The sequence below is a fragment of the Palaemon carinicauda genome, chromosome 2 (assembly GCF_036898095.1).
Source record: "Palaemon carinicauda isolate YSFRI2023 chromosome 2, ASM3689809v2, whole genome shotgun sequence".
In the NCBI taxonomy this organism is placed as follows: Eukaryota; Metazoa; Arthropoda; class Malacostraca; order Decapoda; family Palaemonidae; genus Palaemon; species Palaemon carinicauda.
Genome location: NC_090726.1, coordinates 127910388 through 127935738, shown reverse-complemented (window position 1 = coordinate 127935738; position 25351 = coordinate 127910388). Strand labels below are relative to the sequence as shown.

The 25351-nt window shown below is 43.5% G+C and overlaps 1 protein-coding gene across 2 annotated transcripts in view; it reads left to right on the top strand.

Annotated features, from left to right (window-relative positions):
• Window positions 1–2622: 2622 nt before the first annotated feature.
• LOC137626799 (ganglioside GM2 activator-like) overlaps window positions 2623–25351 on the top strand; it is a 63477-nt gene continuing 40748 nt past the window's right edge. Inside the window, exon 1 of one of the 2 annotated variants that reach the window (XM_068357794.1) lies at window positions 2623–2995. The gene's annotated coding sequence lies outside the window, so the exon portion shown is untranslated. Of the gene's footprint in view, window positions 2996–4023; window positions 4274–25351 lie in introns of those variants that run through there. The other variant, XM_068357787.1, reaches the window with a different exon arrangement.

The window sequence follows — 25351 nt, the reverse complement described above, 5'->3', positions numbered from 1 at the left end:
ATATATATATATATATATATATATATATATATATATATATATATATATACACACATTGATATGGAACTGTTTCATGGCGGGTGACCAAGAGCCCTGAAACATCTGATGTTATAACCATGGGAAAAATAAAAACTTGTATATCTACCCTGTTAATTGTCTGTTTGTTTGTGAACAACTTCCTGACCACAATTTTACTCATATAGTGAAACTTTCAGGGATTAATTGTTATACTGAGATGTGGAAGTGATTCAATGATTATATCATAAATAAGCGTCCTGCTGGCACTAACTTACATGTAGAAAGGCGTACCTATGGCCTACATAGCCTACAGTAGGTCTATGGGTATAACATGTTTTTTCTGTGGTAGCAGTACAGGTATATGCATATTTAATTTGTTTCTGAATAGATGAGACTATTATGAGAGTAATAATAATGCAAATCTGATGCTTATGCTACAAGAAATAAAAGCTAAATGTCCCAATTAAACACAAAATTAGGCCTATAGACATCAAATAACTATTTTTTCTTTAAATGCTGCCTGTGACCATTTGATCATTGCAGTACTTTTAAGTTGTCAACCATAACATGGAGATCAATTGCATTTTCCTTTGTTAGAATAACGAGACCATTAATTGATTCAGTCGATTTATGGCATAAAATTGTTGTGGTGGCCGATGTGGTAACGTCCCTGACTGGTGAACTCCAGACTGTGATTCGAGTCTTGCTCAAACTTGTTGGTTTCTTTGGTCGCTGCAACCTCACCATCCTTGTGAGTTAAGGATGGGGTGTATGGGGGAGCCTATAGGTCTATCTGCTGAGTCGTCAGTAGCCATTGCATGGCCCTCCTTGATCCTAGCTTGGGTGGAGAGGGGCCTTGAGCGCTGATCATTATGTATATATAGTCAGTCTCTAGGGCATTGTCCTGCATGCTAGGACAATCTTAAATCTAACATGATTATTCATTGGGACATTAAGGGAAACATTACTTCTCCATCACTAGGTTTTAATACATTCATTGCAGAGAACAAGAAAGAAAAATCTGTAGGAATTTTTATTTGTACCAAATTAAATTGAATACACCTTCATTCATCGTAATCCTTTTCATCTATTGGTTGACAATAGATGTATTGAAAAGACAGGAAAATTGGATAAAATGTACGAAAAATTAAAGAAAACGAAGAAAATACATTTTCCCATTCGTATCCGTTTCTTCAGGGTCATAAGAAAGTACAGAAGTTTTAAAAAAAGGATACGAAGAATACTTTCGTATCCCAATGGGAACACTGCAGTAGCAGTTCATTATCTTTATCCTTTCCCTTTTCTTTACTTTTATCATTCCTATCTAAAGTCCTCCAGGGAATAATAGCTAGCTCTCATCTATCGGTCAAAACCGATGTACAATATGTAGTCCTACATATAAAAAGGGCTCTTGTACATGGCGTGACTTCATCTGAACTCTATGCTTTTTTAACATTGGTAAAATTCTAATATTTTAAGTTAAAATACCATTCAAAATTACACTTTCTTCACTGGCGAAAGCTCTGTACGTTCGTACATCGGTTTCATCATTTCTTATAAACCTTTATATTTGTATACCTAAAAAATGATCAATGACTTTCTCAAACGAAATAATGTAGATATTCCTTCTAATTTCCAATTCTTTGATAGACTGTATTAACTTTACATCATTTTATCAACAATGCAAGATTTCCCATTAAAGATAAAAATGACAAACACAAAATCCACCAATCCGTATAAAATGGCCTGCAAAATATTAAGAATGGTGTCATTTTAAATGGTTTTGTCCTTTTTAACATTTTAAGAATATTTTGTTTTTATACTTGATTATTTGGAAAAATTCAAAGGTAATTTTTTAAAGATACAAGAAAAAGTAAGATTTTACATAAATAGAAGTAGCAAGAGAAGGATTCGAGTTTTCAAAGTCTGGTAAAGTTAAAAATGAGAGGACAATTTGTTGTCTGTCTGTATAGATTGCCTTATCTTGTGTCAGTCCCAGGTTCTTGCCGTTGGGCAGCCCGGAAATCAATTTGTTTACTTGACCACTGACCAGACTCTTTTTGAAAACTTGAATCCTCTTTCTACCTCTATTTATGTAAAATCTTACTATTTCTTGTATATTTAAAAAATAACACTTTGAATTTTTCCAAATAATTAATTATAAAAACAAAATACAATTCTTAAAATGTTAAAAAGGACAAAACCATTTAAAATGACACCATTCTTGATACTTTTGCAGGCCATTTTTTACGAATTGGTGGATTTTGTGTTTAGCTTTAATGGGAAATCTTGTATTTTTTATAAAATGATATACTAGGTCTCTCCCCTGCAGGACCTCCCTCTCAGGAGTCAGGAGGACAAGCTCTAGGGGCAGAGCAGCCTGAAAACCCGTGGGAGCGTGGCATATTGCCAAAGAGCCCCACCTAGAGACCAAACTCTAGGCTGTTGTCCGGGAACAAACTGACTGTTCGGGGTTGCCGTCCGTAAACTAGCACCTATGTAATATAAATTACCCTCCAAATCTATGTACTGATCCCTAAATAAAAATCTCTTTACCTTATCCAAACCCCACTGACGGGTTGCCAACACAAGAGCCCGTGTCCAGCAAAAAGGGCTGGACAATCGGAGACCACATCTTTACAGATTGACATACTTTTACGGGCTGTCCAGCAACAAGAGCCCGTGTCATGCTATAATGCATGGCAATCTACAACCAACCGAGAGGACACTCGACGAGCTGCCAACGCAAGAGCCCGTGCTCAGTCTATGTAGACTAGGCAATCTGTAAGCAAGCAAGCAAGAGAGGACACTGGTCAGTCTTGACGGGCTGCCAACGCAAGAGCCCGTGCTCAGTCTATGTAGACTAGGCAATCTGCAAGTAAGCAAGCAAGCAAGAGAGGACACTAGACAGTCTTGACAGGCTGCCAACGCAAGAGCCCGTGTCCAGCAATAAAGGCTGGGCAAGCAAGCAAGGACAGTCAGTACTCAGTCTTCTCAAATTGTGACCTGGGAACTACTAGATTCGTTTTGGTTGGATTTGTATGATAGTGACATTGTTTTGGGGGTCACAGGGGGGGCTAACCCCGTTAGGACATTAGGAAGGTAAGGACACGGCTTGTAGGTCAGGTTGGGGGGGGGGAGTTTAGGTTAGTTGTCATTTTTCTCGCTCTTTCCGACATTCATGCGCCGAGTAGTCCTAGTATATAGATTGTTGAGACAAGCATTTACAAATCTAGTAAATTCATTATTTCATTCTGTTAAACTTCCCGTGAAAAATTCGATAGGTGATGATCTTTACTCTACTTTCTGGCGATCGCGACCCTGTCCTAGTATGTTGTTTGTTGGGACAAGCATTTAGAAAAGTAGTGAATTTAATATTATTTCATTCTGAGATCATTCCTTGGAAAGAGAGCCAATTTCGGACATTTTTTACTCGATTTTCGAGCGGTCCAAGGCCTGTCCCCACAAACTACAAAGGTTCCCAAAGTTTCTGTTATAAAACAAAATTGAATACAGTTCTACATACAAGTGTCCTGGGGAGACCCATGCAAAGGTAATGCGTTAAATATGCTGCTTCTAAACTGATATAAAAACAATTACTAACTAATTGCTGCTGTTATCATAAACATGGAACTTGTTTATACCGACACATCCCATAACAAAATTTGTTATTCTGTGTAGCTTACGAAATGAGTTGCTTGCTTCCAATAGTTATTTTAATTTTGATTTCTGACTGAACTGTTTTGCGACAATTAAAACCAACAAAACCACCAAGGTATGACAAAATTTTAAAGCCATATAATCCCAATTAATCCATTCATTGCAAACACAAAGATGTTGCATTAATTTTGGCCTCGATAAAGAATAAACATAAACAAAAAAAAAATACGACCTCGGTAGTAAACCGTGCGAACGTAAGATGTTTGTTTACATTTAAGACGACATTTCTGATTGGTTTAAAAGAGGCTTAAAAGTTTGTAAAGACGATTCTGATTGGTCAGAGATTCCAAGAGAATTTTTTTTTTCTTTTTGCAGTTGCCTCTTCTCAACTTTTGCATTGTTGCTGAGGTCTCGTTGCCAGCAACAAAGAATTGAGTTTATGTGCACCTAAATTAGGATTTGAATGGTGTACTTGATCACGTATATAGGGACGTGGGCATTATCAGTGCAGAACTAAAGTTAAGCCACATGATTTGGATGACAAATGACCCACTAAGCACAGTGTGTTCACCTAGACTGGTCCTACAGTAATTTGGTGAGTGCATATTAATTACCATTTATTAATTACGTAATAATCTTAAGTCGTAGCTCCTAGCATCTCTTGCCCTTCACTGGGGTTGGGTGAAATGAGGTGGATACTAATTAAGGCTTAAGCAAATTAAGGTACTCTCAATTTAGCTTATTATTCATCATGCAGTAGTTATTCGAAACATAACTAGTCTTGCTGTGTTATCTATGGCTGCTTGCCCCTTACATTTCATTATATTATTATCATTACTTGCTAGGCTACAACCCTATTTGGAAAAGCAGGATGCTATAAGTCCAGGACCCTCCAACAGGGAAAATAGCCCTGTGAGGAAAGTGAACTTGAGGAAAAATAAAATATTTCAAGAAGAGTAACATTAAATTAAATATTTCCTAAGAGCCTTTGTAGTTTATGGGGACAGGCCTTTGACCAGACGAAAATCGAGTAAAAAAAAAGTCCGAAATCGGCTCTTTTTCACGGGAATGATCACGGAATGAAATAATATTAATTTCACTAGTTTTGTAATTGCTTGTCCCAACAATCTACATACTAGGACCACTCTGGTCATTGATGTCGGAAACGTGCGAAACAAAAGTCCGAAATCTGCTCTTTTTCGCGGGAATGATCACGGAATGAAATATTAAATTCACTAGTTTTGTAAATGCTTGTCCCAACAATCTCCATACTAGGACCACTCTGGTCATGGATGTCGGAAACATGCGGGAAAAATGGACAACTAACCCAAAATTCCCCTCCTAACTGACCTACAAGCCGTGTCCTTACCTTCCTCGTGAACTAACCGGGGGGGGGGGGGATAACGCCCCCCTGTGACACCCCCAACCACTATCGCTAACATACAAACCCCACAAACCCAACCTAACCGAACCTAGTAGTTCCCAGGTCACTACCCCTACCAGGGGGCAAGCCCCCGGACCCCCTTAGTAAGTCTCTCTCATACACAAAAAAAGGTATGGGCAGCACTCAAAATTATATCTTAACCACATTGCCATAATAAAAAAGTTACTCAGGCTTACCTTAATATTCGATATCCCAACATCACCAATTGTACACTTCTCACATGGACCCCCAAAATCCCCTAAAAAACCTTCTCGAAATAAATAATGAAAGAATTCGGAGATAACTCGAGTAAAATCACGTAGGTGTATATACGTTAAGAGTCTTAATCGAATCAATTTGATCAATATGAATGATAAACTCAACAATATCGCTCAAAGAGTAACTGTACGAAACATGTCTATCCATTACGGCGGTTAAAGTTGGAAAGGGTGGACTCCAGGTCAATCTCGGGTCATGTGGGGGGGATTAAAAATTTGAAATCACGTGGCCAACGAAAGGTTAAGTTCGGTTGCTTTGTTTGACACTGGCTTTATCTACCAAAATATCTTAACTAGATGTTGGCTAGCCTAACCTTTGGTTGTATATAAAACAAATTAGTATTCGGCATAATTTCAGGACGTGTCCCAACGAAATAACAATCTTAACAAGAGGTTAAAAATGAAGATTGTTGGAATTAGCGAAAACATAAGTCAGAACATCGATAACTGTTCAAGCTTGAGCCACCTGCTGATAGGCGAACCGAGCGCCGCCAAACGGGTTATTATAGTCAAGCAGGAAACAATGCTTGCGGGAAATTTTACGATCGAGTAAGGTGGCCGTGGCTACAGCGGACGACGGATTGTAACGACCTTTCCCTAACCTAACAATTCATTATAATTATCATAGCAGCATCAAATATCACTATAAATGACGTGTCCCAAAAAACTACAAACTTAAAAGAGAGATAAATATGTAGATTGACGGGACAGTATTAAATTGTAAAAACGAACGTTTCTTAGACTGGGATGACAAGGGCTCTATCTATCGGGAAAGATGGAAACTAAGCAGGAGCTACCCGTGACTTACGTTCGGAGCGTGCTGAACTTAGAAAATATTGCCGTGGTTAAGGTAAATTATATTATTCAAAATGATGAAATATGATACAATAACATCATATTATGGTATGTTGGATTATTGTAAAGAACATTTTCCCCATAATGAAAAACAATTTGGCTAGTAATAAGAAAGATATCGCCCTGTCCCCAAAAACTACAGACACCCCATTTCCTATATAAACTATAAAAACTTTAACAAAACAAGAGGAAGAAGAATAAGATAGAATAATGTGCCCGAGTGTACCCTCAAGCAAGAGAACTCTAACCTAAAACAGTGGAAGACCATTGTACAGAGGCTGAGGCTATGGCACTACCCAAGACTAGAGAACAATGGTTTGATTTTTGAGTGTCCTCCTAGAAGAGCTGCTTACCATAGCTAAAAAGTCCTCTACCCTTACCAAGAGGAAAGTGGCCACTGAACAATTTCAGTACAGTAGTTAACCCTTTGAGAGAAGAAGAATTGTTCGGTAACCTTAGTGTTGTCAGGTGTATGAGGACAGATGAGAATCTGTAAAGAATAGGCCAGACTATTCAGTGTGTGTGTGTGTAGGCAAAGGGAAAATGAACTGTAACCAGAGAGAAGGATCCAATGTAGTACTGTAGGTATTAGCTATATAGGTCTGAAACAAGGCTGTATTGTTCCCTTTTCAATAAATTATTCATAATGTTGAAGCTATTTGTAACATAACCTGTCTTGCTTTATTATCTATGGTTGCTTGCCCCTTACATTTAATTATCTGAATTTAGAAACTAGCTATATTGGCGGTGGGTAGAGTTCATATATCGCTGGGCTACTATAGGGGTTAATGCCACCACTGCACCTCTTACCATGTATTGTAGACCTTAATAAAGGATCTTTATAGTATTCCTTCGGCCCCAGCCTTTATCCACTCTGGGGTGTATGTATGATGATGGCCATGTCCATAAATCCCTCATTTTCAACTGTATCGCAAAGTTGTACAGCATAAAAACTTTTCAGAATGGGGGTGTATGTATGACGACAGCCACCTGAATGTATTATTATGGCTAACTTAGAATACGGCAGTGTAAGGAGGGTCGCAGGTGGGTGTTAGGCCCCCCTTTAGGTAAGTAGGTAAGGACAGGCTTGTAGGTTAGGTTAGGGGGGAAAGTTTAAGTTTTTAATCCGCGCAGGAGGAACTGGCTGCTGATATACAAAGGCTCCTCAGAATGTTCTAAATACCCTGGGTAAGTACTTACCAGATATAAATAGAATTATTTTGAAAACCCTCAAAATTGCCTTGAAATTTATGGTGAATGAGCTCTGTCGTTGTGTTACCTTGCTAATAGTGAAGCGAGCTACAAACCAAACACAAAGTAAGCCAAGAAAACTGTAGTCTAAGGGCGGTTGCAGGGGGCCATTAGCCGGGGCGGCTAATGGCCCCCTGCAACCGCCCTGTTATGTAAGTAGGTAAGGACACAGCTTATAGGTTAGGTTTGTTGGTGTTCTTGTGTAGCAGTTTTGCAGAACAACAGACACGGGTTTTGTAGTAAGAGATGACGAATGGAAAAGTATTGATTTAAAAACTCATGATAGAGGTGACTGGTGAAATCTAACTGAGGTCCTTTGTGTCAGTAGGTGTAGGAGATGATGATGATGATGATGCCCACAGGAGGATCTGTCCGTCATTATACAGTACAAAGGCTCCGAACGTTTTTGTATCCATGCTTCAAAATTTTGTGATCTTGTTGCATTTATTTTGATAGATAATGAGAATAGGCTATTAATATTTTTTCCATAGTCAATAGTTTCTGTTATAAAACAAAATTGAATACAGTTCTATATACAAGTGTCCTGGGGAGACCCATGCAAAGGTAATGCATTAAATATGCTGCTTTTAAACTGATATAAAAACAATTACTAACTAATTAGTCAGTGAGGGCCTGTGTTTAGGAAACGATGTGGTTTTATAACTAAAGTAAGGTGTTATTTCAAAGTCATGGTTTAATATGTCCAATAGTACGGTGTTACTAGAGTTCATAGTTGCAATAAAATGAATTAAAACTTGAATTAATATCAAGAGTCTAAGGGCCTTACATGGCTTGTACTAGCATAGCCTAACAATCGAAGCAGTAAAGTAAGGCTAAGTTTACCATGAAGATTGTGTAAGGTCATTGTTCCTATAAGAATCAAATTACTGTATCATATATGTAAGAGTATTCCCAGCAACAGCAGGAAAATGGTAGATGAAGCTTAGTGAACACATTTTATTCTACTGGTGTCCTCTCATAATGTTCCCCATTTTCTGTGGTTAACAGTTCTTGACTGGGTTATGAAGATCAATACTGTATTTTATTATAACTTATTTTACTGTACTATTAATTTAGTTGGTAATTGTTTATTGTCAGGAATACAGTGCTGAACAATTATCTTGATATCTATGTTTCTTTCTAGGGGGTAGCCTATACTAATATACTTTTTTTTAAGATGTGGTTTTATGAAACTAAAGGTTTGCTATATTATAACAATATCTGTTTGTGCAAACTACTCCAGAGGCCATTCATGCACTCTCATTCTTTCTCTGAAAAGCTGGGGTCTAATCATGGGAGATTTTTCCTTAATATTATCTAGACTTTCTGTGTGTGCTCCTTTATCTTGTAGAAGAGATGCAGGGAAAAGTTGTTGATTAACCATTAGGTTAGCAAAACGGATTTTGAGCTTCCTAAGGGATTTATGTACTACAGTGATATTCCCAGAATTTTACCTTTAGGTATCCAGAATTATAACTCCTGGCGCGAATATCCTTAAATTTTCAATATTAATCTTACCCGATAATCATGTAGCTGTCAACTCTGTTGCCCGACAGAAATCTACGGTCGGGATACGCCAGCGATCGCTATACAGGTGGGGGTGTACACCACAGCGCCATCTTTGGTCAGGTACTCTAGTACTTCTTGTCAACACCACCTCAATTTTTCCTCTGTCGTGCCTCCGGCTAGACCTACATGGATACGCTGTTGATTCTGGAGTTTTTGCTCACGATTTGGTGATGTATTTGCTCTAGAGTTTAGCTTTCGCTATTCAGGAAGTTTTATCATTAGCTTAGCTAGCTTTTGGAATTAATTTGATTAATTATGGTGACGAAGAGAGTATGAACTCTCTTTCACTTTTAAATGGCCGACCCTTCCCTTAGACGGAAGTGTTGGTGTCTAAGAGAGTATAGACTCTCTTTCTTAATTTTGCTTAACAAAAGTTATAGATTTATTTTATATCTCTCCGCCTTTTATAGGCCTCTTCGATTAACTTCCTTTTATTATAAACTTATTAAAATTAATTTTTATATTTGTTTATATTCGACCTTTCCTAATAGTAGGCGGTCTTTTCTTGGTACCGAAGTTAATTAACATTGAGCCCGTCATTTCGTTGTTACCTGTTAACATATTATGCTATTTTAATGTATTTGAAAGAATTTCTTTGATAGTCTCGTACTGTTTTCAAAGTTGAACTAACGTTTTGTTTTGTCTCTGCAGTTGTTGACGTTCAGAACGTTCAACTTGCGCTCTATCGTTACGATAGAGAGAGAATTTTCACGGTGTCACGTTGCAGTAAGAGTAAACCGATTCTAGCGTTTTGTTCATTCTTTCTTAGCTTAATGGTTTTTATTCTAATAAAGGAACTTTTTATTTGGGAAATCTTTCAGTTTTTTTCCTTTAACAATAATATGTTTTAACGATATATATGATTGGGCTCATCTCTCAGGTTCTAAGTCAAGAGAGAGAGAGAGAGATAGAGACGGAGGGAGAGAGAGGAGGATAAACGTTTCGTTCAAGCGAGTAACGTTGTTATCGTTTTTGCTCTTCTCCCTAGTCTCTTTAGGGGAAGAAGGTAAACGTTTCTAGAGTTTTATTCTTGTTCTCAAGCTTTATGCGGTGAGAGATTTTAAACGTAGTTTATTTGATCTAGTGTTTAGTCTCTTTCCAGCCACTGAATTATTTATCTTTCATTATATTTTTCTGTTACATTGTAATTCTGTTTTCGCAATTACTAACTTTTAAGGAAGGATAGAATTGCGTGTTTCAGGTACAAATCACTTAAAGTTTCGAGTTCAGTGAAATAAGTGCAAACAGAAAATCAAAAGTGATAAAGTGATAAGCGCAAAGTGTTACAGTGTTGCGTTCGAGGGTTCGTCTGTTCGTGCCAGTTGTTCGCCTAGTCTGGGACCTCTTACAAGCTCCCAAGCCAGGGGAGAAGTAACGTCGAAGGACTTATGGGTTCATCAGGCCTTGATCGACGAACAGACGTTTCCCTCCGTGGTTTCGGGTGTAACCAACTCACGTAGCCGACGTGATCACCCCACCCACACAAAGACGAGAGAGCCCTTTTATTCCTCGTCTGCGGAAGAGGTTTCTCGCAGAAACCATGGACCAAATCTTGCAGCTTTTAAGTGCAAGTCGGTCCCTTCCGCGCAAGTCCAACTCCTAGGTGATGCCATTAGCACTGGGTCAGTTCGGACTTGCTGCAGTACGACAACTGCACACCTCCCAGAGAGGCAAGGTGGTATCGCAACAGGCAGTAGCTCCGTCTGTTGCCGCACCAGCTGTTTTAGACCCTCAGTCTCAACGGACAGTAGCTCCGTTTGTTGTTGTCTTTCTTAAACTCTAGTGGTCTATGCTGCAGACAATGCAGTCTCAGCTTGCGGTGTTGATGCAGGAGTTTCAGGCAGAGAAGGTTAACACCCCTCCTCCTGCGAGCGCTCCTCCACCTCTACGCAGTCCAGCCTGCCAGACGTATGATGTTGAGGTTCCTCAAGCTACCTCCATGCGTGAGCTGCCGCATTGGGAGTTGCCAGATACCAGCTCTGTGCAGCAACCTCCACTTTCCTTGAGGCAGGATCCTCTTGCCACGCGGCAACCTCCTCAACACTTGAGGCAGGAGCCTTATGCTTTGCAGCAACCTCCTCTACCCTTGAGGTAGGAGCCTCATGCGTTGCGACTACCTCCTCCATCCTCGAGGCAGCAACCTCTTGCGGTGCGACAACCTCCACCATCCTCGAGGCAGCAACCTCAACTCCACCTCTGCACAGTCCACCCTGCCAGACGTATGATGTTGAGGTTCCTCAACCTACCTCCACGCGTGAGCTGCCGCATTGGGAGTTGCCAGATACCAGCGCTATGCAGCAACCTCTTGCGTTGCGGCAACCTCCACCATCCTTGAGGCAGCAACCTCAACTCTTGCGGCAGCCACCTCCACTCTTGAGGCAAGAACCTCAACTCTTGAGGCAAGAGCCTCAACTCTTGAGGAACCTCATGCTATGAGGCAGCCGCCTCAACGCATGCAGCAGCCGCATTCTTCACAGCATGAGCCTCTCTCTGCGCAGCTACCTCCTCAACCCTTGAGGCAGACGCAACTCTTGAGGCAGGAACCTCACAGGAGCCTCATGCTATGCGGCATCCTCCTCAACCCATGAGGCAGGAGCCTCATGCTATGCGACATCCTCCTCTACCCATGAGGCAGCCTCATGCTATGCGGCATCCTCCTCAACCCATGAGGCAGGAGCCTCATGCTATGCGGCATCCTCCTCAACCCATGAGGCAGGAGTCTCATGCTATGAGTAGCCTCATACTATGCGGCATCCTCCTCAACGCATGCGGCATAAGCCTCTTCCCTTGCAGCTTGAGCCTCATCCCATGCAGCATGAGCCTCATACCATGCAGCATGAGCCTCATCCCATGCAGCATAAGCCGCACACTATGCAACATGCTCTGCTTACCTTACAGCATGCTCTACATACAGCATGCTCTGCATACCTTACCGCATGCTACTCAGTCACACATCTTTGGTTGTTGCCAACTCACTAGACTGTCAAGCAGTTTCATAACGTTGCCTTCTAGTCTGCTGCTTTTGCACCAGTGAAACCCTCACTGAGAGAACTTAGCTTTTCTCGGATATGGTTCCTGTAGATGAGAAAGTGCTATTCTCCCTCCTTCTGATATTCCCTTGAGGACTCTGTCATTTGGAGAGGAGCCTTTAGCTGCGTAGCCTCCTATGGACTTTTATTTAAGCATAACATGCTTCCAGGGAAGGTAATGGTTCCACTTCAGTCGCTAACCCCGTCTGTTACCACACCTGCTCCCATAGACCTTGAGATGTGTTGCAAGACATGCAGTCCAAGCTTAGTCCTTGTTAGAGGATTTTTTGTTTACGGAGTCAGTGTGTCACTGGGAAGACGTTCAACAATCAGCAGAAGTGACTTGTTGTGACGCAGTGCGGCAACCTCAGCAACCCGATAAGGAGTTGTCTGTACGACCCAGACAGTCTAGACAGCTTCGGGTTGTCACTGTACTTCCTCGCTTCCCCATGGTTGACAGTTCACAGACTGTGCAGCAGTACCATGATCTTGTGTCCGGCTCCGTCAGACGACTAGCTTTTAAGAGCTCCCACAAGTCGTCGCTGTCTGGAAATTCTCATATGGACTATGGATCTGACCAAGGAACTGGGCCTCCTGGTCAATTTTGAGGAGTCCCAGCTCGTCCCATCCCAGACCATTGTCTACCTGGGTATGGATCTTCAGAGTCGAGCTTTTCGGGCTTTTCCGTCGGCCCCAAAGATCTACTAAGCCCTAGTTTGCATCCAGAGCATGCTGAGAAGGAACTGATGCTCAGTCAGGTAGTGGATGAGTCTAACAGGGACACTTTCATCGCTGGCCCTGTTCATCGAGTTAGGGAGACCCCACCTCCGCCCCCTTCAGTATCATCTAGCGGCTCACTGGAGAAAGGACATGACGCTAGAGACGGTCTCAGTTCCTGTTTCCGAAGAGAGGAGGTCTACTCTCGCGTGGTGAAAGAACAGCTTTCTTCTCAAGGAAGTCTACCTTTGGCTGTTCAGAAACCCGAACGCCGTCTCTTCTCGGACGCATCAGACACGGGCTGGGGTGCGACTTTGGACGGACAGGAATGCTCGGGAACATGGAATCAGGAGCAAAGGACACTTCACATCAATTGCAAGGAGTTGTTGGCGGTTCATCTGGCCTTGATAAACTTCAAGTCCCTCCAGCTTAACAAGGTGGTGGAGGTGGACTCTGACAACACCACAGCCTTGGCTTACATCTCCAAGCAGGGAGGGACTCATTCGTGGAAGTTGTTCTAGATCGCAAGGGACCTCCTCATCTGGTCAAAAGATCGAAAGCTCACGCTGGTAACGAGGTTCATTCAGGGCGATATGAATGTCATGGCAGATCGCCTCAGCTGGAAGGGTCAGGTCATCCCCACAGAGTGGACCCTTCACAAGAATGTTTGCAGCAGACTTTGGGCCCTGTGGGGTCAGCCAACCATAGATCTGTTCGCTACCTCGATAACCTAGAGGCTCCCGTTGTATTGTTCTCCGATTCCAGACCCAGCAGCAGTTCACGTGGATGCTTTTCTGCTGGATTGGTCCCATCTCGACCTGTATGCATTCCCGCCGTTCAAGATTGTCAACAGGGTACTTCAGAAGTTCGCCTCTCGCAAAGGGACACGGCTGACGTTGGTTGGCTCCGCTCTGGCCCGCGAGAGAATGGTTCATAGAGGTACTGCAATGGCTGGTCGACATTCCCAGGACTCTTCCTCTAGGAGTGGACCTTCTACGTCAACCTCACGTAAAGAAGGTACACCCAAACCTCCACGCTCTTCGTCTGACTGCCTTCAGACTTTCGAAAGACTCTCAAGAGCTAGGGACTTTTCGAAGGAGGCAGCCAGAGCGATTGCCAGAGCAAGGAGAACATCCACTCTCAGAGTCTATCAGTCTAAAGGGGAAGTCTTCCGAAGCTGGTTCAAGGCCAATGCAGTTTCCTCAACCAGTACCACTGTAACCCAGATTGCTGACTTCCTGTTACATCTAAGGAACGTAAGATCCCTTTCAGCTCCTACGATCAAGGGTTACAGAAGTATGTTGGCAGCGGTTTTCCGCCACAGTGGCTTGGATCTTTCCACCAACAAAGATCTACAGGACCTCCTTAGGTCTTTTGAGACCTCAAAGGAACGTCGGTTGTCCACTCCAGGCTGGAATCTAGACGTGGTCCTAAGGTTCCTTATGTCATCAAGATTTGAACCTCTCCAATCAGCCTCTTTTTAGGACTTCACATTAAAAACTCTTTTCCTCGTGTGCTTGACAACAGCTAAAAGAGTAAGTGAGATCCACGCCTTCAGCAGGAACATAGTTTTCACATCTGAAACGGCTACATGTTCCTTGCAGCTCGGTTTTTTGCTAAAACGAGCTTCCTTCACGTCCTTGGCCTAAGTCGTTCGAGATCCCAAGCCTGTCCAACTTGGTGGGGAACGAACTGGAGAGAGTACTTTGCCCAGTTAGAGCTCTTAGGTACTTTCTAAAAAGGTCATAACCTTTACGAGGACAATCAGAAGCCTTATGGTGTGCTATCAAGAAGCCTTCTCTTCCAAGGTCTAAGAACTCAGTTTCTTACTAATTCAGGCTTCTGATTAGGGAAGCACATTCTCATCTGAAGGAAGAAGACCTTGCTTTGCTGAAGGTAAGGACACATGAAGTGAGAGCTGTGGCTACTTCAGTGGCCTTCAAACAGAACCGTTCTCTGCAGAGTGTTATGGATGCAACCTATTGGAGAAGCAAGTCAGTGTTCGCATCATTCTATCTCAAAGATGTCCAGTCTCTTTACGAGTACTGCTACACCCTGGGACCATTCGTAGCTACGAATGCAGTAGTAGGCGGGGGCTCAGCCACTACATTCCCATAATCCCATAACCTTTTAACCTTTCTCTTGAATACTTTTTATGGGTTGTACGGTCGGCTAAGAAGCCTTCCACATCCTTGTTGATTTGGCGGGTGGTCAATTCTTTCTTGAGAAGCGCCGAGGTTAAAGGTTGTGATGAGGTCCTTTAGTATGGGTTGCAGCCCTTTATACTTCAGCACCTAAGAGTCGTTTAGCATCCTAAGAGGACCGCTACGCTCAGTAAGGAAGACGTACTTAATAAAGGCAGAGTAATGGTTCAAGTCGTCTTCCTTACCAGGTACTTATTTATTTTATGTTATTTTTGAATAACTAATAAAATAAAATACGGGATACTTAGCTTCTTGATTAACATGTACACTGGTTTTCACCCACCACCCTGGGTGTGAATCAGCTACATGATTATCGGGTAAGATTAATATTGAAAAATGTTATTTTCATTAGTAAAATAAATTTTTGAATATACTTACCCGATAATCATGATTTAATTGACCCACCCTTCCTCCCCATAGAGAACCAGTGGACCGAGGAAAAAATTGAGGTGGTGTTGACAAGAAGTACTAGAGTACCTGACCACAGATGGCGCTGTGGTGTACACCCCCACCTGTATAGCGATCGCTGGCGTATCCCGACCGTAGATTTCTGTCGGGCAACAGAGTTGACAGCTACATGATTATCGGGTAAGTATATTCAAAAATTTATTTTATTAATGAAAATAACATATTTCTCCAAAGGATATCACATAATATCAGCGGACGCATTCTTGACACGCCTCCATAGCAATCTGCACCCCAAACAGCGTTTTGGCTTCGAGGAGGATGTGGCAAAAGGGAGCCGTCCAAAGGCTCTCCCCGCTCTCGTAATACTATTGGGAATACAACAGTGCCATTCCCACTACGGCGGACATTCCTTGTAGCATTGAGCGTGGTGTTACAGATACAGTACCACGGGAGGGATACTGTGAAGATCTTTTCTTTTAGAAGAGATGGGTGGGTCCATCAGGACGACATGGCCATCTCACCCAAAAATAGATTTTTCGCTTCGCTCAAAATCCGTTTTTTGGGCTCAAGCCATGTCGTCGTGATGGAAGCATACCAGAGCATTAGTGTATCTGTGGCTTTTTAATCAGTGCCTTAACCTTATAGCAACCTTTTCTATGGTCATGGGGACCACATGAGACAAGGGACGTTACCGTTATTCGTCCCCATCACTAATCATAACCAATGTTAGTGCTTCCTGCCTCCTACAGAGAAAAGTCATTCTAGACAGTAGAAAAGGGATCTTGAGGTTAACATACATAGTATGACCAAACATAAGTACACACTGAATATACAAATAGTCTCATAGTTGTATATTTGCTAAAATAACATCAGTGTCTCTTATATCTATTATTTGATGCATACAAATATATGAGGGATACTTACTTTGGTAAGTTGAAGAACTCTGGCATGTATACATACAATTGTCTGGCGAAGGTGGACGCACTACATTCTAATAGACATTTATTACTAATAAATGACTAAAAGATGTTCAGTAAAACGAATGTAGTATGACAATGGAATTATACCTGTAACAAGTACAGAGACTATATTTCCTTCTTGAAGGAAGAAATGATGAGTGCCACTCTCAGACTGAAGAAAATTATAAAACTATTTCTCTTCATAATTCTTGTACTGGTTACTTCTATCTGCACTGTGTACTTCGTACACCGGCACTAGTGCTATCTGTATAATTCCACACCTGAGATTTTGAACAGAGCCAGTGTTATCATGGTAACACTTAATTAAAAGAAGTCACACCTAAGAAGGGTGACTTCTTCTCCCTTTAATTGACAGTTCCAGTCAATTAGCTGTTCATCGTAGAATTAGACGGCAGGTTAAATATTCTACCTGGCGTCACCACATATTGCTTCAGATCATGGATTTGTCTAGCATAGTGTATGTAGAACACTCTGGATGATTCTCATCCGTTACATGTGCGAGGACATGTGAGGTCCCAAACCAAAAACTGTTTACTACAGTAATTAGGGGGCAGGTTTTTATACACTACCTGCCACCACTACGAAGTGTTTCAGTTCATGCACTTGTTTTTGCATAGTGTTTGTAAAACACTCTGGATGATTTCCATCCAGTGTATGAACGAAGGCGCTCAAAGTCCATATACTGAAAGAAGTTCAGTGATGAAGCAATCTTTCTCGGATCATGACCTGCGGGAGTACTGTCCGGATCCGCTCTACGAATAAAGTAGGTGAGCTTCGCCCTTAGTTGTTTTAGGGATAAATTTGATCCATAAGTTTCTCCTTTAAAGAGCTGTCCTCCCCTGAAGTCTGAAGTTCTACGAAGATAGACCTTTAGACACTCTACAGGACATAGAGAGACATCTTCCTTCAGAGGGCAGATTCTCCAGGGACCCCACCTCTTAGTGGGTAGCTCGTTTATAGCGAGAAAGGATAGATCAGGAAATAGATTCAGTTCTCCCACTTCCGTGAACTGAATGTGACCCTCATCTCTGGATAGGGCCACTATTTCACTAACTCTAGCCCCGGAGACGATAGCGAACAGAAAAATAACCTTTTGGGTTAGATCCTTAAGAGAACAATCTTCATTGTTCACAGATGAGGCATAATGTAAGACCTTGTCCAAAGACCAGGAGATGGGCTTTGGTGGTACCGCGGGCTTAAGCCTAGCACATGCCTTCGGAATCTTATAAAAGATTTCATTCGCCAGATCCACTTGAGAGGCATATAGGAGAGGCTTAGTCAAGGCTGACTTGCACGTATTTATCGTATTGGCCGCCAGACCTTGGCTATGAAGGTGGACAAAGAAGGACAGACAGAAGTTCATTGAAATTTCTTTCGGTCCTTTTGCTTTGACAAACGCAACCCACTTTTTCCAGGAAGACTCATATTGTCTTCTAGTTGACTTGGCCTTGTATTCTTCTAAGAATTCTATATTGCCTTTGGAGATCCCAAACCTTTTTCCAACCGCTAGAGCGAGAAAATCATGAAATGAAGGGTTTGGGTTCTCTGTGATAAAACGAAAGCAGTTAATTTCTGAATCTTCATAAATATACCTAGGGTCAGAGCTAGGACCAGCCTCATCTAGTCTATCAGCCCCACTAGAGGATCCTCGTATGGGGCTATATAGCGAGGTAGTTTCTTGAAGACGCTCGTGATGAAGAGGTCGAATTGCAGTTCTGGGACTTGTTCCCATCTGGGAGGGAATATGTCTGCGCCCATGGATCATTCCAACTCTATCGGTTTATATCGAAATAGAGTATCCACCGTCACATCGTGGATCAGTTGTAAATGAACTGCTGGTAGGTGCCGTCCCTTTAAGAGAGGGATGGGTAACTTCACCAAGACTGAATGAGACGTTCGAATGTGATGTCTTATTATCGCTTCGGTGTCCCAGATCAGTCGTAGGGAGCCTGATCTGTGTGGAGGGGGCTTCCCCACCCATGAAAGGACCAGCAGAGTCTTGGGACTTTCGTGCTCTAATTTCTGTTAGAGAAGCGATTAAAGAGGGACCGATCTCACTTTTTTTATCTCTTCAAGCGTTTGATGCGTGTTTTCTCCAAGCTCTTAATGCATCTTTCCGGTGTGCCCTTAGCACCAGGTCTGTCACTATAGCGAACTGGGGAAAGTTTAGCGCTTTTTCCTGTTGGCGTTTTGGTATTCTGACTGAATACCTGAGTCTCTTGACAGACCTCACGAGCTCCTTTTATATTTCCAAAGGAGAGGAGAGTTGATGTGACTGAGGGCTTCAATGGTTTTTTAAACATCGAAACCCCTGAGCTGGAGAAAGTCGAGACTTCTAGAAGCCTATCTTACATCCGTGATGTCCCAGGAACCGGGTCATCTCTTGAATGCCCATTGGCCGGACACTTTGGGTGTTGCCCACTCCAGCCTCTTGATCAGGTATATTAATACCTGAACTATTTCTAGGCTTGAATTTGATGTGACTAAGTTCGTCAATCCTTTGAAGATACTTAGAACTGTGAGTCCGACACGTATCTTCCTCAGGATGAATGTTACTCTCTGTAATATGAATTCTAGATAGGAGGAAGGGGGGGGTGGTTGACTGGAAGGTTCCGAAGGACACCTTTCAGGTCTGACAAGACTACGAACACCCTTAATTGGAACAAGGTCCATATGTTCAGAAGGATTAACATTCAGAAATTGCTGTTTTTTATGAACTTGAGTGGCGACAAGTTCAGAATGGCTCATTGATATCTTGAGTCCTTCTCGTGAACACGAAGCAGCCTTCCCTGGAACTCGATGAGCTAAAGTTTTCTTACTACCTATATGCTCTATAGCTCTCAGGTATACTCCTCCAGGAGGGTTTTGAACTGTAGGAGAAGGTAAGGAAATGATGGTAGGGACATTTCTGTTTCCCATCAATGGCTCATCTTGAATAGGCTTTGGATCGAAGGTCCTGCGATCCAGAGGGAAAGTTCCTCCTAGCCAAAGCATCTTTATGCTTCGAGTAGTCAGTAGGCTTAGACTTTTGACCATCTGCCTGTAGCATTGTGGTCACTGGAATAGTGGGATGTTGTTGAGCAGCCCGGATATTTCCAGCATTTCTAATCTTCTTTTTAGGTTGGGGACCCACAACCACAGAAGATTTTCTCTTTGAAGGAATGCCCCATTTTTGGAGAAGACCTATGTTCTCCATGGTGGCGTTCTTAATTACTTCCTTAGTGACCTCGTGTGGGAAGAGGTCTTTACCCCAGATGTTGGAAGATATTAGCTTCCTTGTTTCGTGTTTTACTGCCTTCATAAAGGCATAAAGGTCCTTCACCAAGATAGCCATATGCATTTTGACTATGACCATGAGCATGTCTGGGGTACTCTCGTAGGTTGAACACAACTCCATGTAGTTTTGTAGAGAAAGGGATGTCACAAGTCTCTCCTTTGACTCCTGTTCATTACACAAGAGCAACACAGACAATTTAGGGAGACATACCTTGAATTGTCGACTTGCGACGTCCTTGTCTAATTTTCCTACTGAAAATGTCAAATGGACTTCCTTCCAATCCTTTTCCTGTCCGGGAAAAGCTGGTGACAAAGGCTTGCACTCATCGACTGTGGGACATGGCTCACCCGCCTCTACCGCTTTGGCAACAGAAGTAAATGCCTTCCCCATAAAGGGGAATGAGAGTGAAGTAGGAGCAAGAAAGGAAGGGTGTCCGTTATTCAGTGAGAATACCTTCGACTCTGAATAACCCGCCTTTCTTAGACTACCTGATAGGATAGTCTGTGCCTTATCATGGTCAAGAATCAAGACCTTCTTTGGTTCCATTTCTTTTCTTGACTTTGGTTCGTACTTCAGTCAAACTCAACAATTAGGGAAAGCATCAAAGCTTGGCCAAAATTGAATTTTGTCCAAAGGAACAGGCTGTACCTATTTTCTCTGAGATGCAGAGATTGCCATTTGAAATCGGCATCTGCTCCGCGAACCTCCAGTTATTGGTTATGGAGCATGTTGGTAGGTCTTAATTCATGGGTCGTTTGACTGACCCCTGGGAAGCGACAAGAGAAGCTTTACGAGGATCTATCTTGCGTTTTACTTGCTGCTTTTCGTTTTGTCTACGAAAGCGCTCTATTTGATTCTTCAGTTGGATACATAATTGTACCATTTTTCAAATTAATCTTACCCGATAATCATGTAGCTGTCAACTCTGTTGCCGACAGAAATCTACGGTCGGGATACGCCAGCGATCGCTATACAGGTGGGGGTGTACACCACAGCGCCATCTGTGGTCAGGTACTCCAGTACTTCTTGTCAACACCACCTCAATTTTTCCTCTGTCGTGCCTCCGGCTAGACCTACATGGATACGCTGTTGATTCTGGAGTTATTGTTCACGATTTGGTGATGTATTTGCTCTAGAGTTTAGCCTTCGCTATTCAGGAAGCTTTATCATTAGCTTAGCAAGTTTTTTGGAATTAATTTGATTTAATTTTGGTGACGAAGAGAGTATGAACTCTTTCACTTTTTTATGGCCGACCCTTCCCTTAGTCGGAAGTGTTGGTGTCGAAGAGAGTATAGACTCTCTTTCTTAATTTTGCTTAACAAAGTTATAGATTTATTTTATATCTCTCCGCCTTTTATAGGCCTCTTCGATTAACAAAATGCGACCTTTCCTAATAGTAGGCGGTCTTTTCTTGGAACCGAAGTTAATTAACATTGAGCCCGTCATTTCGTTTTTACCTGTTAACATTTTATGCTATTTTAATGTTTTTTGAAAGAATTTCTTTGATAGTCTCGTACTGTTTTCAAAGTTGAACTAACGTTTTGTTTTGTCTCTGCAGTTGTTGACGTTCAGAACGTTCAACTTGCGCTCTATCGTTACGATAGAGAGAGAGAGATTCACGGTTTCACGTTGCAGTAAGAGTAAACCGATTCTAGCGTTTTGTTCATTCTTTCTTAGCTTAAATGGTTTTAATTCTAATAAAGGAACTTTTTATTTGGGAAATCTTTCAGTTTTTTTTTTTTCCTTTAACAATAATATGTTTTAACGATATATATAATTGGGCTCATCTCTCAGGTTCTAAGTCAAAAGAGAGAGAGAGAGAGAGATAGAGACGGAGGGAGAGAGAGGAGGGTAAACGTTTCGTTCAAGCGGGTAACGTTGTTATCGTTTTTGCTCTTCTCCCTAGTCTCTTTAGGGGAAGAAGGTAAACGTTTCTAGAGTTTTATTCTTGTTCCCAGGATTTTTGCGGTGAGAGATTTTAAACGTAGTTTATTTGATCTAGTGTTTAGTCTCTTTTCCAGCCACTGAATTATTTATCTTTCATTATGTTTTTCTGTTACATTGTCATACTGTTTTCGCGATTACTAACTTTTAATGAAGGATAGAATTGCGTGTTTCAGGTACAAACCACTTAAAGTTTCGAGTTCAGTGAAATAAGTGCAAACAGAAAATCAGAAGTGATAAAGTGATAAGCGCAAAGTGTTACAGTGTTGCGTTCGAGGGTTCGTCTGTTCGTGCCAGTTGTTCGCCTAGTCTGGGACCTCTTACAAGCTCCCAAGCCACAGGGGAGAAGTAACGTCGAAGGACTTATGGGTTCATCAGGCCTTGATCGACGAACAGACGTTTCCCTCCGTGGTTTCGGGTGTAACCAACTCACGTAGCCGACGTGATCACCCCACCCACACAAAGACGAGAGAGCCCATTTATTCCTCGTCTGCGGAAGAGGTTTCTCGCAGAAACCATGGACCAAATCTTGCAGCTTTTAAGTGCAAGTCGGTCTCTTCCGCGCAAGTCCAACTCCTAGGTGTAGCCATTAGCACTGGGTCAGTTCGGACTTGCTGCAGTACGACAACTGCACACCTCCCAGAGAGGCAAGGTGGTTCCGCAACAGGCAGTAACTCCGTCTGTTGCCGCACCAGCTGTTTTAGACCCACAGTCTCAACGGACAGTAGCTCCGTTTGTTGTTGTCATTCATAGACCCTAGTGGTCTATGCTGCAGACAATGCAGTCTCAGCTTGCGGTTTTGATGCAGGAGTTTCAGGCAGAGAAGGTTAGCACACCTCCTCCTGCGAGCGCTCCTCCACCTCTGCGCAGTCCACCCTGCCAGACGTATGATGTTGAGGCTCCTCCTGCATCCATGCGTGAGCTGCCGCATTGGGAGTTGCCAGGTACCAGCGCTATGCAGCAACCTCCACTTTCCTTGAGGCAGGAGCCTCTTGCTATGCGGCAACCTCCTCAACCTTGAGGCAGGAGCCTCATGCTTTGCAGCAACCTCCTCTACCCATGAGGCAGGAGCCTCATGCGTTGCGGCAACCTCCTCCATCCTTGAGGCAGCAGCCTCATGCGTTGCGGCAACCTCCACCATCCTTGAGGCAGCAGCCTCATGCTATGCGGCAACCGCCTCAACTCCTGAGGCAAGAGCCTCTCTCTGCGCAGCTACCTCCTCAACCCTTGAGGCAGACGCAACTCTTGAGGCAGGAACCTCATGCTATGAGGCAGCCGCCTCAACCCATGAGGCAGGAGCCTCATGCTATGCGGCATCCTCCTCAACCCATGAGGCAGGGACCTCATGCTATGAGGAGCCTCATGCTATGCGGCATCCTCCTCAACCCATGAGGCAGGAGCCTCATGCTATGCGGCAACCTCCTCTACCCATGAGGCAGGAGCCTCATGCTATGCGGCATCCTCCTCAACCCATGAGGCAGGAGCCTCATGCTATGCGGCATCCTCCTCAACCCATGAGGCAGGAGCCTCATGCTATGAGGAGCCTCATGCTATGCGGCATCCTCCTCAAACCATGAGGCAGGAGCCTCATGCTATGCGGCAACCGCCTCAACCCATGAGGCAGGAGCCTCATACTATGCGGCATCCTCCTCAACGCATGCGGCATGAGCCTCATCCCTTGCAGCATGAGCCTCATCCCATGCAGCATGAGCCTCATACCATGCAGCATGAGCCTCATCCCATGCAGCATGAGCCTCATCCCATGCAGCATAAGCCGCACGCCATGCAACATGCTCTGCTTTCCTTACAGCATGCTCTACATACAGCATGCTCTGCATACAGCATGCTCTGCATACCTTACCGCATGCTCCTCAGTCACACATCTTTGGTTGTTGCCAACTCACAAGACTGTCAAGCAGTTTCATAACGTTGCCTTCTGGTCTGCTGCTTTTGCACCAGTGAAACCCTCACTGAGAGAACTTAGCTTTTCTCGGATATGGTTCCTGTAGATGAGAAAGTGCTATTCTCCCTCCTTCTGATATTCCCTTGAGGATTCTGTCATTTGGAGAGGAGCCTTTAGCTGCTTAGCCTCCTATGGACTTTTATTTAAGCATAACATGCTTCCAGGGAGGGTAATGGTTCCCCTTCAGTCGCTAAACCCGTCTGTTACCACACCTGCTCCCATAGACCTTGAGCTTTGTTGCAAGACATGCAGTCCAAGCTTAGTCCTTGTTAGAGGATTTTTTGTTTACGGAGTCAGTGTGTCTCTGGGAAGACGTTCAACAACCAGCAGAAGTGACTTGTTGTGACGCAGTGCGGCAACCTCAGCAACCCGATAAGGAGTTGTCTGTACGACCCAGACAGTCTAGACAGCTTCGGGTTGTCGCTGTACTTCCTCGCTTCCCCATGGTTGACAGTTCACAGACTGTGCAGCAGTACCATGATCTTGTGTCCGGCTCCGTCAGACGACTGGCTTTTAAGAGCTCCCACAAGTCGTCGCTGTCTGGAGATTCTCAGATGGACTATGGATCTGACCAAGGAACTGGGCCTCCTGGTCAATTTTGAGGAGTCCCAGCTCATCCCATCCCAGACCATTGTCTACCTGGGTATGGATCTTCAGAGTCGAGCTTTTCGGGCTTTTCCGTCGGCCCCAAGGATCTACCAAGCCCTAGAATGCATCCAGAGCAGGCTGAGAAGGAACCGATGCTCAGTCAGGTAATGGATGAGTCTAACAGGGACACTTTCATCGCTGGCCCTGTTCATCGAGTTAGGGAGACGCCACCTCCGCCCCCTTCAGTATCATCTAGCTGCTCACTGGATAAAGGACATGACGCTAGAGACGGTCTCAGTTCCTGTTTCCGAAGAGAGGAGGTCTACTCTCACGTGGTGAAAGAACAGCTTTCTTCTCAAGGAAGTCTACCTTTGGCTGTTCAGAAGCCCGACCGCCGTCTCTTCTCTGACGCATCAGACACGGGCTGGGGTGCGACTTTGGACGGACAGGAATGCTCGGGAACATGGAATCAGGAGCAAAGGACACTTCACATCAATTGCAAGGAGCTGTTGGCGGTTCATCTGGCCTTGATAAACTTCAAGTCCCTCCAGCTTAACAAGGTGGTGGAGGTGGACTCTGACAACACCACAGCCTTGGCTTACATCTCCAAGCAGGGAGGGACTCATTCGTGGAAGTTGTTCTAGATCGCAAGGGACCTCCTCATCTGGTCAAAAGATCGAAAGCTCACGCTGGTAACGAGGTTCTTTCAGGGCGATATGAATGTCATGGCAGATCGCCTTAGCCGGAAGGGTCAGGTCATCCCCACAGAGTGGACCCTTCACAAGAATGTTTGCAGCAGACTTTGGGCCCTGTGGGGTCAGCCAACCATAGATCTGTTCGCTACCTCGATAACCTAGAGGCTCCCGTTGTATTGTTCTCCGATTCCAGACCCAGCAGCAGTTCACGTGGATGCTTTTCTGCTTAATTGGTCCCATCTCGACCTGTATGCATTCCCGCCGTTCAAGATTGTCAACAGGGTACTTCAGAAGTTCACCTCTCGCAAGGGACACGGCTGACGTTGGTTGGCTCCGCTCTGGCCCGCGAGAGAATGGTTCATAGAGGTACTGCAATGGCTGGTCGACATTCCCAGGACTCTTCCTCTAGGAGTGGACCTTCTACGTCTACCTCACGTAAAGAAGGTACACCCAAACCTCCACGCTCTTCGTCTGACTGCCTTCAGACTTTCG